Source organism: Rattus norvegicus, chromosome 11, assembly GCF_036323735.1.
Source record: "Rattus norvegicus strain BN/NHsdMcwi chromosome 11, GRCr8, whole genome shotgun sequence".
NCBI lineage: Eukaryota > Metazoa > Chordata > Mammalia > Rodentia > Muridae > Rattus > Rattus norvegicus.
The window spans coordinates 29535300-29550455 of NC_086029.1; the positions used below are offsets into that span (position 1 = coordinate 29535300).

General features: G+C 38.7%; 1 long non-coding RNA gene across 16 annotated transcripts in view; it reads left to right on the forward strand.

The window, feature by feature from the left end:
* Window positions 1-15156, forward strand: part of LOC103693508 (uncharacterized) — a 490050-nt gene that overhangs the window by 239510 nt on the left and 235384 nt on the right. The window lies entirely within an intron of this gene.

The following is a 15156-nucleotide window of genomic DNA, read 5'->3' on the forward strand; positions in this document are numbered from 1 at the left end:
GTTGGGGCATCTTTTGGGTATATGCCCAAGAGAGGTATAGCTGGATCCTCGGGCTACGAACTCAGGCCAAGAAAGGACAGAGACCATCAGTTTTCAAATTCAGAGGACAGCCAGGAAGATTTTTTCTGACATGGATTTAAATCTGAAGATTATTATTTTAAGATCCGTTGTACACATTAAACATTAAATATCTTAGACGAAATGATTACCGACTGACTTTTGCCATGCCAATGCTTTGAGACATGTGTACACAGAGAGAGAGAGAGAGAGAGAGAGAGAGAGAGAGAGAGAGAGAGAGAGAGAGGAAGGAGGGAGGGAGAGGGAGAGAGGAAGAGAGGGAGGGGAGAGAGAGAGAGAGAGGAAGAGAGGGAGGGGAGAGAGAGAGAGAGAGAGAGAGAGAGAGAGAGAGAGAGAGAGAGAGAGAGAGCGCTATTTCTATGTGGGTGTGCAAAAAGATGTCTTCAGCACATCCGTAAAACCCAAGAAATACATTCATCAAACATTTATCAAAAGTAATAGTTGCATAGTATCAAACAGGTTTTGACACACTTCTTGCCAAAGCTGTACAGACAGACTACCACAGAGCTGAGCATTCCAGGTGATGGGGACTACTTTCTCTAGAAGTTACAAATAAGGTATTGTCAAAATGCCAGTGTCTGTAAGAACATAAATTATACTTTATAACATTGATTTGACTTCTGCTCCTCTGTGTTCATACTCTTGATGAAAATACTACTTGTCTCTTTTTTCTCATAGTTAGAAATAAGGCTGAGAGAGCCTTTCCCTATTTTCTAAGGCCACTTTATCATAGCCCATCTTTCTAGAATAAATATTTAAGTAATTAACAGCACAATTAATAGCACAAACTAATGGTGGTAAGCAAGTGTGTTCAAATCTAAGTTGATTTCTAGTGTTCTACACTTAAATTTGGCATTTCTGGCAAGTACTGTCAAGTGGCTGAAGTAAAAAAAAAAATAGGAAAATTGCCAAGTGGCACATTGGAAGAAACCCCAGAAACTCAGTCGTTTAATGAAGTGTTTAACGTCTCATGATATTGTGGTATATTTTATGTCAACAGGCTAACTTCATTTGATCACTCTGAATAATCTTCCCTTTCACTATTTTATACAATATTTGTATTTGAAAGATTTTTTTTACAATGCATACTTTTATGTTCTGTGATATTTGAATCCATTAATTAGAGTGGTTACTTTTGAAATGTAACTTTGTCTAGTTCCTGACACCTTCCAGTCTGGGTACTGCCTAAAACTCGTAAAGTCCACAATAAAAAATGGCACAGTGTACTTGGAACCCAACTCTCTTTTAAACCTAAATTCAGCATTAAGTTACAAATGTTATGACTATATGAAATATCCAGGTTTCAGTGATGATTGGTAGTTTTTGTAACTCCATCCTTCAAAATGTTCTATTTCAAAGTAGAAATTTAAAAATATTTCAAGTAATTAGAAATGATTGCCTAAGTTATTTAAAATTTAAAATATCTCTACATAAAAAGTTCACCAGTTTGAAAACATCTTATAAGCTTTCTTTGTTTAATGAAAATTTCTATTAAAAATTGCAAGAGTTTATGGATATGTTGCTACTGTGAGTTTTATGGAGGGAGATGGGACTGCTTTTTAATTTACGCATTGTGATACATGGAAAGATATTTTAATGGAGGTTAAAAATAACAAAATAAAAATGACTATTTTTATAGACTCCCCAAAATAAATGTACATGTAACCTTTATTTAAATGAGATTTCCTACTATCCAAAATACGTTTGGTGTTTCCTGTCAGAGTGCCTACCATCTGGGATGTAAGTTTAAATGTGGAAATGGCTATTATGCAACATTAAGAAGTGAGTGACACACTTTATTCCACAGGTGAATTGAAATACGAGAATATATGTATGACCAAGCACAATTTTACCACAGGCCTATGACTTACTAACTTGTGAGTGCCTATTCTAAATTGAGCTATGTCGCCCATTTAACAGGCGTTTGGGAGAGGTGGCCGTTGTGTTCTATAGAGGCTGCAGGAGGGTTTTCCCCATTGGCATTAGCTCATTATCAAAGTTCCAGGCACTGAGGATTAATCTCATTGCTTATAAATGAGAATGACGCTAATTTGAATTAACAAAACCAGCCATCACGCATCCCATCAAAAAGTATGGCCCCAATCTAGATTTACTACATTTTATGAAATACTTGATCCCTCTCGTGTTAGCAACATGCTTTCAAGGATGATTTTGAGGGGCAAAAAATCAAATTCATACCATTTACGCCTGGAATTCAAGTAGGAATAAGGGCCACACACTGGAGACAGACTTGTCTATTGGAGTCACTGGTAGATGTTTAGTAGATAGAAAGGAGTACTCTCCATCAGAGTAAGTCTGATACCTTATTCTGCCTCACTCAAACCAAGCCAGGTTCTGAGCATCCTCAGTGATACTGTTGAATTGCATCATTCTCTTCCTTTTGGTCTTTTCTGATGAGCCTGGAGAACGGAGACTTAAACTTAATTGTAGAGCCTTTTATTATTATTTTTTTTGTAAGTAAAACAAAGAATTCAAGAAGTCTTACACGAAAGCACTGAATCTTTATCTGAAGATAGACACTGATACATAGTCCATGCACAGTTTCAAATCTCTGTTACATCTTAAGCTTGCCCTTTTATGTGCCAGAAGTGTTGGATCTGTGACTTATGGCCCATCCAATTTAGAGCTAGACGGATGCTTTGTATGGCGTGGTAGCTGCGGAGATGGTCCCAATGGTCTCTAGATGAAAACGCCAATCGAGCAGCTGGGCCCTAATAGCCTTCTAAGAGAAAACTCAAAGAGCCTCATCAACCAGGCCTTTCCCACTATCCTTGGGATGAACGTTACCCTGGGGCCTACTGCCAGCAGCATCTTTACCTTCCTCCACTCCAAGGCTCTCTATGATCCAATTCCCCAGCCCCCTGAATGTATTCTGCATGAGCAGGGAGGGGAGGTACAAGTCTTTTCATGGTTCATATAGTAAAAGACAGGAGCAGTCACACTAACAGGTTATAACGAAAGCACTGGTAAGTTGGTGAACTTCAGACATTGATCGTAAAAGCCATAAGGGTGGGGGGAAACCCTTACAGAAGCTCTATTTTTAATTTCAAGCATATCAATTCAAATCTCCCAAGCAGAAAATTCCATCAAGTGAGATCCATGGACACTTAAAGTTCAGTGTCAGAGAGCAAATGGAATTCACTGTAGCATTTCCCGCTCTCTGTGGACATGACCACTCTGAATGTGCCACATGATTTACAGTCCCCTGACAGTAGCTGATGACAGTCAGTGAGAGCAAATGGCGAGAACACTTAGGGACGTACAGGAGGACCCGCTTACATTATTTTTGTCTCCAGTCTGGGATTTGGCTTTCAATTTTCTCTCTCTTTTGCTTTCTTTGAGATTAATTTTAAATGGCTGGTTCTATTCCACCTAAAGTTTAGCTTTGTGTAAAGACCTACTACCCACATCAAAGACACACTAGGATTTAGTGTCAGAAACATCAGTTATGATAAGACAGGGAACAGAAGGATGTGTAATTTAAACTAAATTTAAATGGCAGATATAGAGAATCAACTGTACATAAGAGAAATGACATTTGAGCTGTATTCCAAATGTGAATTGGACTTCCCTGAGATTTAATACCTTAGTATTGAATATTTTCCTTTAAAATTATGAAAATGAGATCATTCTGTAGGTAAAATTTTAAGATATTAAAGTTTTCTTTGGCTCTTATATTTCTAAACCTGTTCATTTCTTGTATTATATGATTTCTTATTTACTATGCAATTTATAGTTTGTGTGTTTATGTGTGTCTGCCTGTGTGTGCGTGTGTATGTGTGTATGTGTGTATGTGTGTTGTTGTTGTTGTTGTTGTTGTTGTTGTTGTTGTTGTTGTTGTTGTTTAATATGACTCTAAACTTTGGATCTCATTTTGTAGCTTAGACTTGCTGTTCAGCAATTTTCCTGCCTCAGCTTCTCAAATACTAGAACTTATGGGTACACTCTGTCACCTGAATCCATGGACAGCTTTAATGGTTATAATGATTCATACAAGTCAGTTTGGATTTACTTTATAATAACCTCCAAATATTCAAAATTTCTTTAGTGTAGTGGGTCTGATTGGGGCAACCATTTGTTGAACAAGCTGGATTCCATAATTCTTCTGGCTACTCTTTCCTCTGTCTGCTTCTCAAATTCTTCCAACTCCTCTCTTTCTCCCTTGTTCTTTCCATCATCTGGACAGAGTATGTTGGTATTGCCCCCAGTGGTAGACATGGGATAACTTATTCATTGTGTAGACAATCATATAAATAAAGTGGTTCAGGTTATTGCCACAGTTCTGTGAGCCAAACAATGCATAGTATGAGCTCATTATCTTTCTGATAATGTGGACGTCAGTATTTTATTGAGGAAAGAGATATGGAAATAGCCAGAATAATGATCAAGTGAATTATTTCTCAGTGATTGAGGACAGATGAGAATATAGAACAATAAACGATAACTGGATAACATTTTCCTCAGTATTTATAAGGATTCTCTCTTCTAGTCTGTAGGGTTTTCAATTTGTCAAGAATACCATATATATATATATACTCTTATATACACTTTAATTAATAATCATGTACTCTTCATCTTTGGAGAAAAAAGAAAAAAAACTTAGATTTTTAAAGACTATCCAAAGCAATTATATTTGTTTAGTAAGTTTATTCTGCTTGCTTACACTCAGTTTATCATGATATTAACAAATTACCCTTAGTCCCATTTACTCTGAAGTTTTAAATGATTTTTTTTCCTCCTAAATCATGGTCTTTTCTCTCCCCCAGTCATTCTTGAAGCATTTAATTAATGCTGTGTCTTAAAACAAAATACTGTCCATGGTCTTATACTGGATATGTTATCATATCAAATGCCCTCGTGTTTACTACTTTGCTTCCCATAAAAAATCTAAGCTTGTGTGTGAGCGGAGAATCATGTGGTTGTCAGTAGAGATTGGAAGACAGTCATGTGTGTGCACACACAATGCATAAGTCATACTAAAGACAGTAAGAATACAAAATGCTCAGAAGATGAAATGCTCTCGCCACTGTCTTGTCCTATTTTATTTGTTTGTCTCAAATAATTGTTGCTGATTCCAGTTTCCCTCTGCCTACTCCTCTAAGCCCTCCCCACCTCTCCCCCCATCAGATCCCTGTTATTTCTGCTTCTCATTATTAAACAGGCTTCTAAGAATAATAGCAGGATGACATATAATGAGGTAAATAAAAAATGAACACATTAAGGAGGACAATCAAAATGAACAAAAGAAAAAAAAATACAAAAGTCAAGTTCATTCTCATACTCAGGGATCTCATAAAAACCCTGGAAGACACTATATAGATTCAAAGGATCTGTGGGATTAAAAAAAGAAAAATAACTTTTATTTTAAATACGATAATTCCCTCTTTAATAAAGTTTTGACATGACATCATGAGATAAGGAAGCTCCGGAGACGCCATTGACTTTATTTTCTGTAGGCCTTTTCCTCCTGGACAGGATGCCTACCCTTAAAGGTAGCTTATTCTCCCAGTGAGATTCCCCTATAGAAAACTAAAGTTCATTGGAAAGTGGTTATTAATCGGAGATAACTTCTTCTAGGTTATAGATAGGGCATGTGTCTATGTCCCTTTTCCACTCTAATACCTCTCCTAATTCAGACCCATGCAGGCCCTGTGCATGCTACCCCAGTCTCTGCGATTTCATACATGCATCGATCCTATTAATTTAGAGGGCCTTCTGGTCTTTGTGTCCTCCATTCTTTCTGGTTCTTACTTCTGTCTTCTCTTCCACGGGGTTCCCTAAACCCTGAAGGGAGATTTGATGGAGACATCCTGTTCAGGCGTGAGTTTTCCAAGGTCTCTCATCCTCTGCATAACGTCTGGCTGTGGGTCTCTGTGTTTGTTCCCATCTGGTGAAGGAGGACGCTTCTCTGATGATGGTTGAGCTTCTGATTTTTTTCCCAAACAAGGTTAAATCCCTCTTTTAGCCATGCTCATTTACCTTGGTCAGAAGTAACACCAGCTACTATAGATGCTGCTGGCTAAAGTACTCACGCATTATTTGCTTGGGTTTAATTTTGATAGTAGTAGAAATTCTTTGTCTCGTCTTTCAAATATTGCACTGTCACATTTGCAGGATTTTTGTAACAAAAGTCAAAGACGGCATAGCCTTTGATATTGTGCCATTATTTTGGATTCTATGACTTAAATTGGGGAGGACGGGCTCTTCCCATAAAGCTGGAACAGAAAGAGATTAAAAGCACTCGGGGCTGTGAATTATATGTTCTATATATAAAACCTGCCAGACAATGAAGAATAAAATAAAAATACAGAGTAACAGTATGAAAAGTTAGCTATGTTTAATATAACAATACAATATTTAAAGCCTGTTGCCAGTGATGTCAGATTTGATCATTAGCAACTGACAAGACTCTCATTTGGGTTAAACCTGCTTTGTGCCAAGATATGAGGTCATTTTCTGTCTGTTCAGTGTTTTCTCTACTGTGCAATGAAATACAGTGACTCCATATGAAAGTAAAACCAAACACATTAAAATTAAAGACATTTCGGAGATTAAATCTTAAGTTAATATATATCAAATGCTCTCAGAATCTCAAGTGCATAAATAAAGCTTTCCTTGCAGACAATGTGTCACCGTGGATCCCTGGCTAATCTAGAACCTGCTATGTAGACCTAAATGGCCTCAACCTTAGAGGTATCCACTTCCCTCTGCCTCTCGGGATTAAAAGGCATGCCGCCATACATGTCCAAATGGGCCTTTTTGAAAAAATGACACTTATAACAAGTAAAAAGCATCCCATACATTTCTTTGATTTCTGGATAGCATAACAATGTGAAAACGTAAAGTGAAGTTTATGAAGTTGTGACTGGATGTGACTAGAAACTCAAATAATATGAGATGTCCATTAACTATGACTGCACTATGACTGCGGGCTCCCTGTGAAACTAGTGACCGTGTCTTCTTCATTCTCTCACTAACCTGGATACCGACACTTACCAGGAATACTCCCTTCTAGACTGTGGCCACCAAGTGGTTGTAGTTTTTTCCTCCGAGGCAGATCAGAATTTGTCATGGTAATGAACTTTCAAAGTAATAGAGTTCCTTAGGGACTACTATGACAAATCACTACACCTTCGCTTCATGGTGTCTGTTAGGTGAGCAAGGGAGGGCTTGTCACGTCTGTGGTGTATCTTAAGTTATTAAAGATCATTCCATAAACTATGGTATAGAATGCCATATTCTCAATGGCGTTACTTAATCTACTTTCCCCTTACGGGTAAACTTTAATACAGGTCATTTGCTATAGTGTTAATCAGAATAGTATGCAACCTGGAGATTGTATTATTTACTTAATTTGGGCATGACTTTACTGCAGAGAGTAACAGCATATACATTATCGCATTATTTTAGTCCTCACTTTGATAAAATATAATATGTGTTAATTATTTCTAATATTTTAAATTTCACAGAAAGACTAGCTATATCTGATTATTTTAGAATTTTAGAAGTATGGATAATTGGGAAGATTTTTTAACAAACCTAAGCTTATCAATATATAATCATTGCATTCATCCCATGTTTTTGTAGATACATAGTTTTGCTTCCTGGATGCTAAGAATCTTGCATTGAAATCTACATAGTATTGTTAAGGACAGGCACATGATATATTGCCCATTATATTGGCCATGTACTTTGTTCCTTTTAATATTAGTGATCTTTCCTGAAAGCACTTAGGCTCATTAAGCAAGACTCTGGTCTCTGGGACTTCAAGTCCAGGACATTCAGACATAGGTGAAAGACAGTCATGCACCATTTAACCTCGGTCCATCTGAGGAGTGCATTCTTCTGCCATGTGAACACTACATAAACAGCATAAAGTGTGATTGCATAACCAAGGCAGCAACTTCATGGGCATCTGTGTGTTAATGGCTATAGGCTTCAGGGTGAGGGTCTGTGTGTTACCTAAGACAGCATTTTAGATTCTTATATGGACATTTTCAAGGTACAAAGGTGTGTGTGTGTGTGTGTGTGTGTGTGTGTGTGTGTGTGTGTTTGTGTGCATGTGTCTGTGTGTTCATGTATGCATGCGTGTGTATGTGTTCATGTATGCATGTATGCATGTATGTGATGTGTGTGTTTCTGTGTCTGGGTATATATGTTGTGTGTTTGTGTCTTTCTCTATGTGTATGTATGTTTCTGTGTATGTCTGTGTGTATGTGGTATCTGTGTATGTATGTATGTATGTGCATGTATGCATTCATACATGTATCCATGTATGTGGGGTTTATGTATGTGTATTTGTTCATATGTGGTTGAATCCATTAAAATAACATGAAGGTAAGATTTCAGCCTACATCATGCTGGGTCTGAAAATTCAAAGTTCTGTATTTTCAACAATCAACTTCTAATGCTTCAAATACTATTGAGTAACTAAGTAACCTCACAATATCTTTATACTGATTTTATATTATGTCTGCTCTGTACTTGAGGAAGCAGTTTTTATAATATAGGCAAGAATAAATTGATGAGTAGAACATCAGAGATTTCACTATAAATCATTTGCTTAAATATTCACTCTTTCAATCTTTACTCCACAATGAGTCTCTTTAATATTTTGTAATATTTATTTATATGTTCAGGGGCATATATATATATATATATATATATATATATATGTGTGTGTGTGTGTGTGTGTGTGTGTGTGTGTGTGGTGTACAGCAGGATGCATATTTGGAGGTCAGAGGACAATTTGTAGGAGTCAGCTCTCTCCCACCGTAGTATGGGATGCTGGCTGAGCTCAGGTCTCAGGCTAGAGGCTTGATGGCAAGTGCCTGTATCCTGAAGACATAGAAAATTTTTCACAGCAAAGTTCAAGTCATGATAAGAAATGGATAGGTTAACATAATACAAAGTTCTGCTCAAATTATTTAATGTTTGAGTAAGAAGTTAAAGATAATTTGAAAGCATAAAATCTATTGCAGGTAATAAAATGTAAATAGAGTAAAATAATTCTATTTAAGAAAATATTTCAGGTAATAAAAAGTAAATAGAATAAAATAATTGTATGTAAGGAAAAGGATCTTAATATAATTAGGCCAAAATAAGGAACTAGCTGGGAAATTTTTAACAGAAAGGTTCAGTAGAGTAAACTTTCATTAAATAAACAATTCTCTATCAGCACAAAATCACCAGTGCACAAGAAAGACAAGGAGCAACAAGACACCATCAGCTATAATCAGAGACCCGAGAAGGGAATGCCATACCCCAAAGGATGTAATTCAATCAGGAGCCCCAGGGAGAAACCAATTACACTGAAAGTGCCTGCTAAAACCCAAATGAGGGGACCAGCATGCAGGGACTCCCCTCCCCCATTCACACACACCTGTACACGTAGGTATGCCACTATAAAATAAAACATATCAATAGAAGTTACAACTGCTAAAAGTATCTGATTGTATAGCCTCAATTCTCCATTCTCTGATTTAGAAATTACATTTCTGATTGTGTGGAAAGGTAACATGTGCCGAATGTTACTTTTATCAACATAAGAAACGGGCAAGGTAAACAATGGAAAAATGGAGAAGAAATTTTTTTAAACATTCAGGAAACCTGCTTAAGTTCTAACTATTGGTTTGCAAATTGGATATTAGAGATCTTCGGTGAGCTAATTAATTAACAAGTTCTCGTTTGTTTAGCTAAAGTCAAGTGGTTTCTGTAATGGAAGCCCAAGATAAACTGAAGGGAGAGGTGAATTTGTATTTGAATACTTTCTTTAAATCAGACAGAGCTTAATCAATGTATATTTGTGACATATTGTTGTGAAAGTCTGGTATTCTGCTTCCTCACGCTAAACATTTGATTCTAGCCTTATAAGTTAACAATTGAAAATCAAGCCTTCCCGCTTCTAATTCAAATTTAATTGTCTTCAAATTCTCACCTCTAACCAGCTTGTTAAAAGGAGATACCCCTAAGTGGTCTACAGTTAAATCAATGACACAAAATCAATAACACAATGTTAAAAGTTTAGCCAGAAGTTCACCAATAATTACTAATAATTCCACGGCAAGCGTACTTCTTAAACCTCCATTTTAAAGTACCTAAAAAAAAATCTTGAATTTGGCATCTTTGAGAATATATATCTCTACACCTGGGAATTCACCCCGTGAGTGGGGGAAGCCAGAAGAGGAACCTAAATAAATAAAGGATGAGTTGCTGTCAGTTTGCTTCCCCGTATCTCACATTTATCTCTTTGGCATGATGAAGGGCAACTCAACGTTGATTGCGAAAACAAACACAATTAGCACAAATGCAACATATGTTAACGCTGCTGTAGCGGAATGACAAATGAGCTGCGGGCGACGCGACACCTGTTCTTCAGGAAGATGCGTGCGCACAACCCCAGCGGAGTAAGGACCTTTCAGCCACAAGGTGCGCATCCCAGCAGTGTTAATGGTTTATGTGGCTCTGGAAACGTTCTCACTTGAATTAACCCCTTCTCTGATTGCCGCTACATTCTCTTATTCATTCATAACATCACAGTTGGCTTTGAGCTGTGCTCAGCCAGGTGGAGGGGCTATGCAAAGGAATTGCACAGGATATATTATTGACTCTAAGTCTTAGGTGACTGGCAGTGCCTTTCCGTGTCAGAATAATCACTTCTAAGATGCTGGGGCTATCGTAGTGATCCAGACGTTTATCGAAATTGTTGGGCAAATTCCAGTAGTTGATTCTTCATTTGGAAATTCCTAAGCATCTTTTGATTACCTCACTCAATGAAAATAAAATAAAATAAAATAATAAAATAAAATAAAATGTGGAAGACATGACTACCCCATACAGTATGGAGATTTTGTTGTTGTTGGTGTTGTTTTATATATGTATGTGAGAAAGAAGGAAGGAAGGAATCCAGGCTGAATATGGCCAGAAAACTAACCTGAACCGTGAGAGGAGTGAGGGGGAGGGAGAGGAAGAGAGGAGTTGCAGACCAAGCAAGGTGGCCTGGTGCAGGAGACCAAGAGACTGGCAAGGCAAGGTGGTAGAGTTATATAGGAATCAGGCTAGGGAAAGGGACAGCCCAGTCCCCAGGTTGGGGCGGGGTGAGTCATGCTGGGAGGAGCCACAGGTAGGGAGTGGTGCTGCCCAAGCTGGGGGGAGCTGGCCAGCATTGGCTTTGATAAGTTAAATAAGGAAGTCAGCCAGCCTGCTCCTAGTTTTTCTTCTTCTTTTTCTTTCTTTTTCTTTTTCTCTTTCTCTCTCTCTTTTTCTTTTTCTTTTCCTTCTCCTTCCTTCCTTCCTCCCTTTCTTCCTCCCTTTCTTTCTTTCTTTCTTTCTTTCTTTTTTAATAAAATAAAGGGCCATTTTTGTTTCTGATTCTTAAACAACAGGGCATTTTAATGTTAATTTTATTTTTATTGGATATTTTATGTATTTACATTTCAAATATTATCCTCTTTCCCCTCCTCTCCCTTTCCATATCCCTAGTCCCCACTCCCCATGCTTCTATTAGGATGCTCCCCCTCCCACCCACCCACTCCCGCCTACTGGCAGTCCCCTACACTGGGGAAAGGAGCCTTCACAAGACCAAGGGCTTCTTATTCCATTGATGCCAAACAATGCCATCCTCTGTTACATATGTTCTGGAGTCATAGGTCCCTCCATGTCTACTCATTGGTTGGTGTTTTAGTTCCTGAGAGCTCTGGGTGGATTGGGAGCTGCTTGGTTGATATTGATGTTCTTTCAATGGGGTTGCAAACCCCTTCAGCTCCTTCAATCCTTTTTCTTTTCTTTTTTTTTTTTAACTAACTTGAGTATTTCTTATATACATTTCGAGTGTTATCCCCTTTCCCGGTTTCCGGGCAAACATCCCCCTCCCCCCTCCCCTTCGTTATGGGTGTTCCCCTCCCAATCCTACCTCCCTTGTCGCCCTCCCCCCAACAATCTGGTTCACTGGGGGTTCAGTATTAGCAGGACCCAGGGCTTCCCCTTCCACTGGTGCTCTTACTAGGCTATTCATTGCTACCTATGAGGTCAGAGTCCAGGGTCAGTCCATGTATAGTCTTTAGGTAGTGGCTTAGTCCCTGGAAGCTCTGGTTGCTTGGCATTGTTGTACATATGGGGTCTCGAGCCCCTTCAAGCTCTTCCAGTTCTTTCTCTGATTCCTTCAACGGGGGTCCTATTCTCAATTCAGTTGTTTGCTGCTGGCATACGCCTCTGTGTTTGCTGTATTCTGGCTGTGTCTCTCGGGAGAGATCTACATCCGGCTCCTGTCTGCCTGCACTTCTTTGCTTCATCCATCTTGTCTAATTGGATGGCTGTATATGCATGGGCCACATGTGGGGCAGGCTCTGAATGGGTGTTCCTTCTGTCTCTGTTTTAATCTTTGCCTCTCTATTCCCTGCCAAGGGTATTCTTGTTCCCCTTTTAAAGAAGGAGTGAAGCATTCACATTTTGATCATCTGTCTTGAGTTTCATTTGTTCTAGGCATCTAGGGTAATTCAAGCATTTGGGCTAATAGCCACTTATCAATGAGTGCATACCATGTGTGTTTTTCTGTGATTGGTTTACCTCACTCAGGATGATATTTTCCAGTTCCAACCATTTGCCTACGAATTTCATAAACTCGTTGTTTTTGATAGCTGAGTAATATTCCATTGTGTAGATGTACCACATTTTCTGTATCCATTCCTCTGTTGAAGGGCATCTGGGTTCTTTCCAGCTTCTGGCTATTATAAATAAGGCTGCGATGAACATAGTGGAGCACGTGACTTTTTTATATGTTGGGGCATCTTTTGGGTATATGCCCAAGAGAGGTATAGCTGGATCCTCAGGCAGTTCAATGTCCAATTTTCTGAGGAACCTCCAGACTGATTTCCAGAATGGTTGTACCAGTCTGCAATCCCACCAACAATGGAGGAGTGTTCCTCTTTCTCCACATCCTCGCCAGCATCTGCTGTCACCTGAGTTTTTGATTTTAGCCATTCTCACTGGTGTGAGGTGAAATCTCAAGGTTGTTTTGATTTGCATTTCCCTTATGACTAAAGATGTTGAACATTTCTTTAGGTGTTTCTCAGCCATTAGGCATTCCTCAGCTGTGAATTCTTTGTTTAGCTCTGAACCCCATTTTTAATAGGGATATTTGTCTCCCTGTGGTCTAACTTCTTGAGTTCTTTGTATATTTTGGATATAAGGCCTCTATCTGTTGTAGGATTGGTAAAGATCTTTTCCCAATCTGTTGGTTGCCATTTTGTCCTAACCACAGTGTCCTTTGCCTTACAGAAGCTTTGCAGTTTTATGAGATCCCATTTGTTGATTCTTGATCTTCGAGCATAAGCCATTGGTGTTTTGTTCAGGAAATTTTTTCCAGTGCCCATGTGTTCCAGATGCTTCCCTAGTTTTTCTTCTATTAGTTTGAGTGTATCTGGTTTGATGTGGAGGTCCTTGATCCACTTGGACCTAAGCTTTGTACAGGGTGATAAGCATGGATCAATCTGCATTCTTCTACATGTTGACCTCCAGTTGAACCAGCACCATTTGCTGAAAATATTATCTTTTTTCCATTTGATGGTTTTGCCTCCTTTGTCAAAAATCAAGTGCCCATAGGTGTGTGGGTTCATTTCTGGATCTTCAATTCTGTTCCATTGGTCTATCTGTCTGTCTCTGTACCAATACCATGCAGTTTTTATCACTATTGCTCTGTAATACTGCTTGAGTTCAGGGATAGTGATTCCCCCTGAAGTCCTTTTATTGTTGAGGATAATTTTAGCTATCCTGGGTTTTTTGTTATTCCAGATGAATTTGCAAATTGTTCTGTCTAACTCTTTGAAGAATTGGATTGGTATTTTGATGGGGATTGCATTGAATCTGTAGATCGCTTTTGGTAAAATGGCCATTTTTACTATATTAATCCTGCCAATCCATGAGCATGGGAGATCTTTCCATCTTCTGAGGACTTCTTCAATTTCTTTCTTCAGAGTCTTGAAGTTCTTATTGTACAAATCTTTTACTTGCTTGGTTAAAGTCACACCGAGGTACTTTATATTATTTGGGTCTATTATGAAGGGTGTTGTTTCCCTAATTTCTTTCTCGGCTTGTTTCTCGTTTGTGTAGAGGAAGGCTACTGATTTATTTGAGTTAATTTTATACCCAGCCACTTTGCTGAAGTTATCTATCAGCTTTAGTAGTTCTCTGGTGGAATCTAACTCCTCCATTGGGGGTCCCCATGCTCAGTCCAAAGGTTAGCTGCAAGTGTCCTCATCTGTATCAGTAGGGCTCTGGCAGAGCCTCTCAGGAGACACCCATATCAGGCTCCTGTCAGTATGCACTTCTTGGCATCAGCAATAGTGACTGGGTTTGGTGGCTGCATATGGGATGGATCCCTAGATGGGGCCTTCTCTGGATGCCTTTTCTTCAGTCCCTGCTTTACTCTTTGTCCTTGTATTTCCTCCTGTAATGTAAATAGTTTGTTCTGCCTTCTAAGAAGGACTGAAGCATCCACAGCTTAGTCTTCCTTCTTCTTGAGCTTCATATGGTCTGTGAATTGTACCTTGGGTATTCTCAGCTTTTGGGCAAATTTCCACCTATTAGTGAGTACATACCCCGTGTGTTCTTTTGTGACTGGGTTACCTCACTCAGGATGATATCTTCTATTTCCATTGATTTGCCTAAGAATTTCATGTAGTCATTGTTTTTAACAGCTGAGTAGTACTCCATTGTGTACGTGTACCACATTTTCTGTATCTATTCCTCTGTTGAAGGACTTCTGAGAGGTGTCCCTTATAAACCTGAGTTTCTGAGTGGTAGTGTGGTATGGAGCTCTGGATATAATACATGGAATGCTCTAATAAAGCCAGCCGCTGTATAGAAAGACAAGTGCAAAGCATGGCTGTATATACAGTCTTCCACCTTTTACCCTAAGGAATGCATGCCAACATGTTAGAAGTCTCAGTAACATTCGTTGGTCTTTGTTATCTTACGGAGTCCAGTGTCCTATTTGATGTGTATTGCTGCTGCATTTTTATCCCTCCCTTACCCTCTCTTCACTTTAACTTAGAGATCACT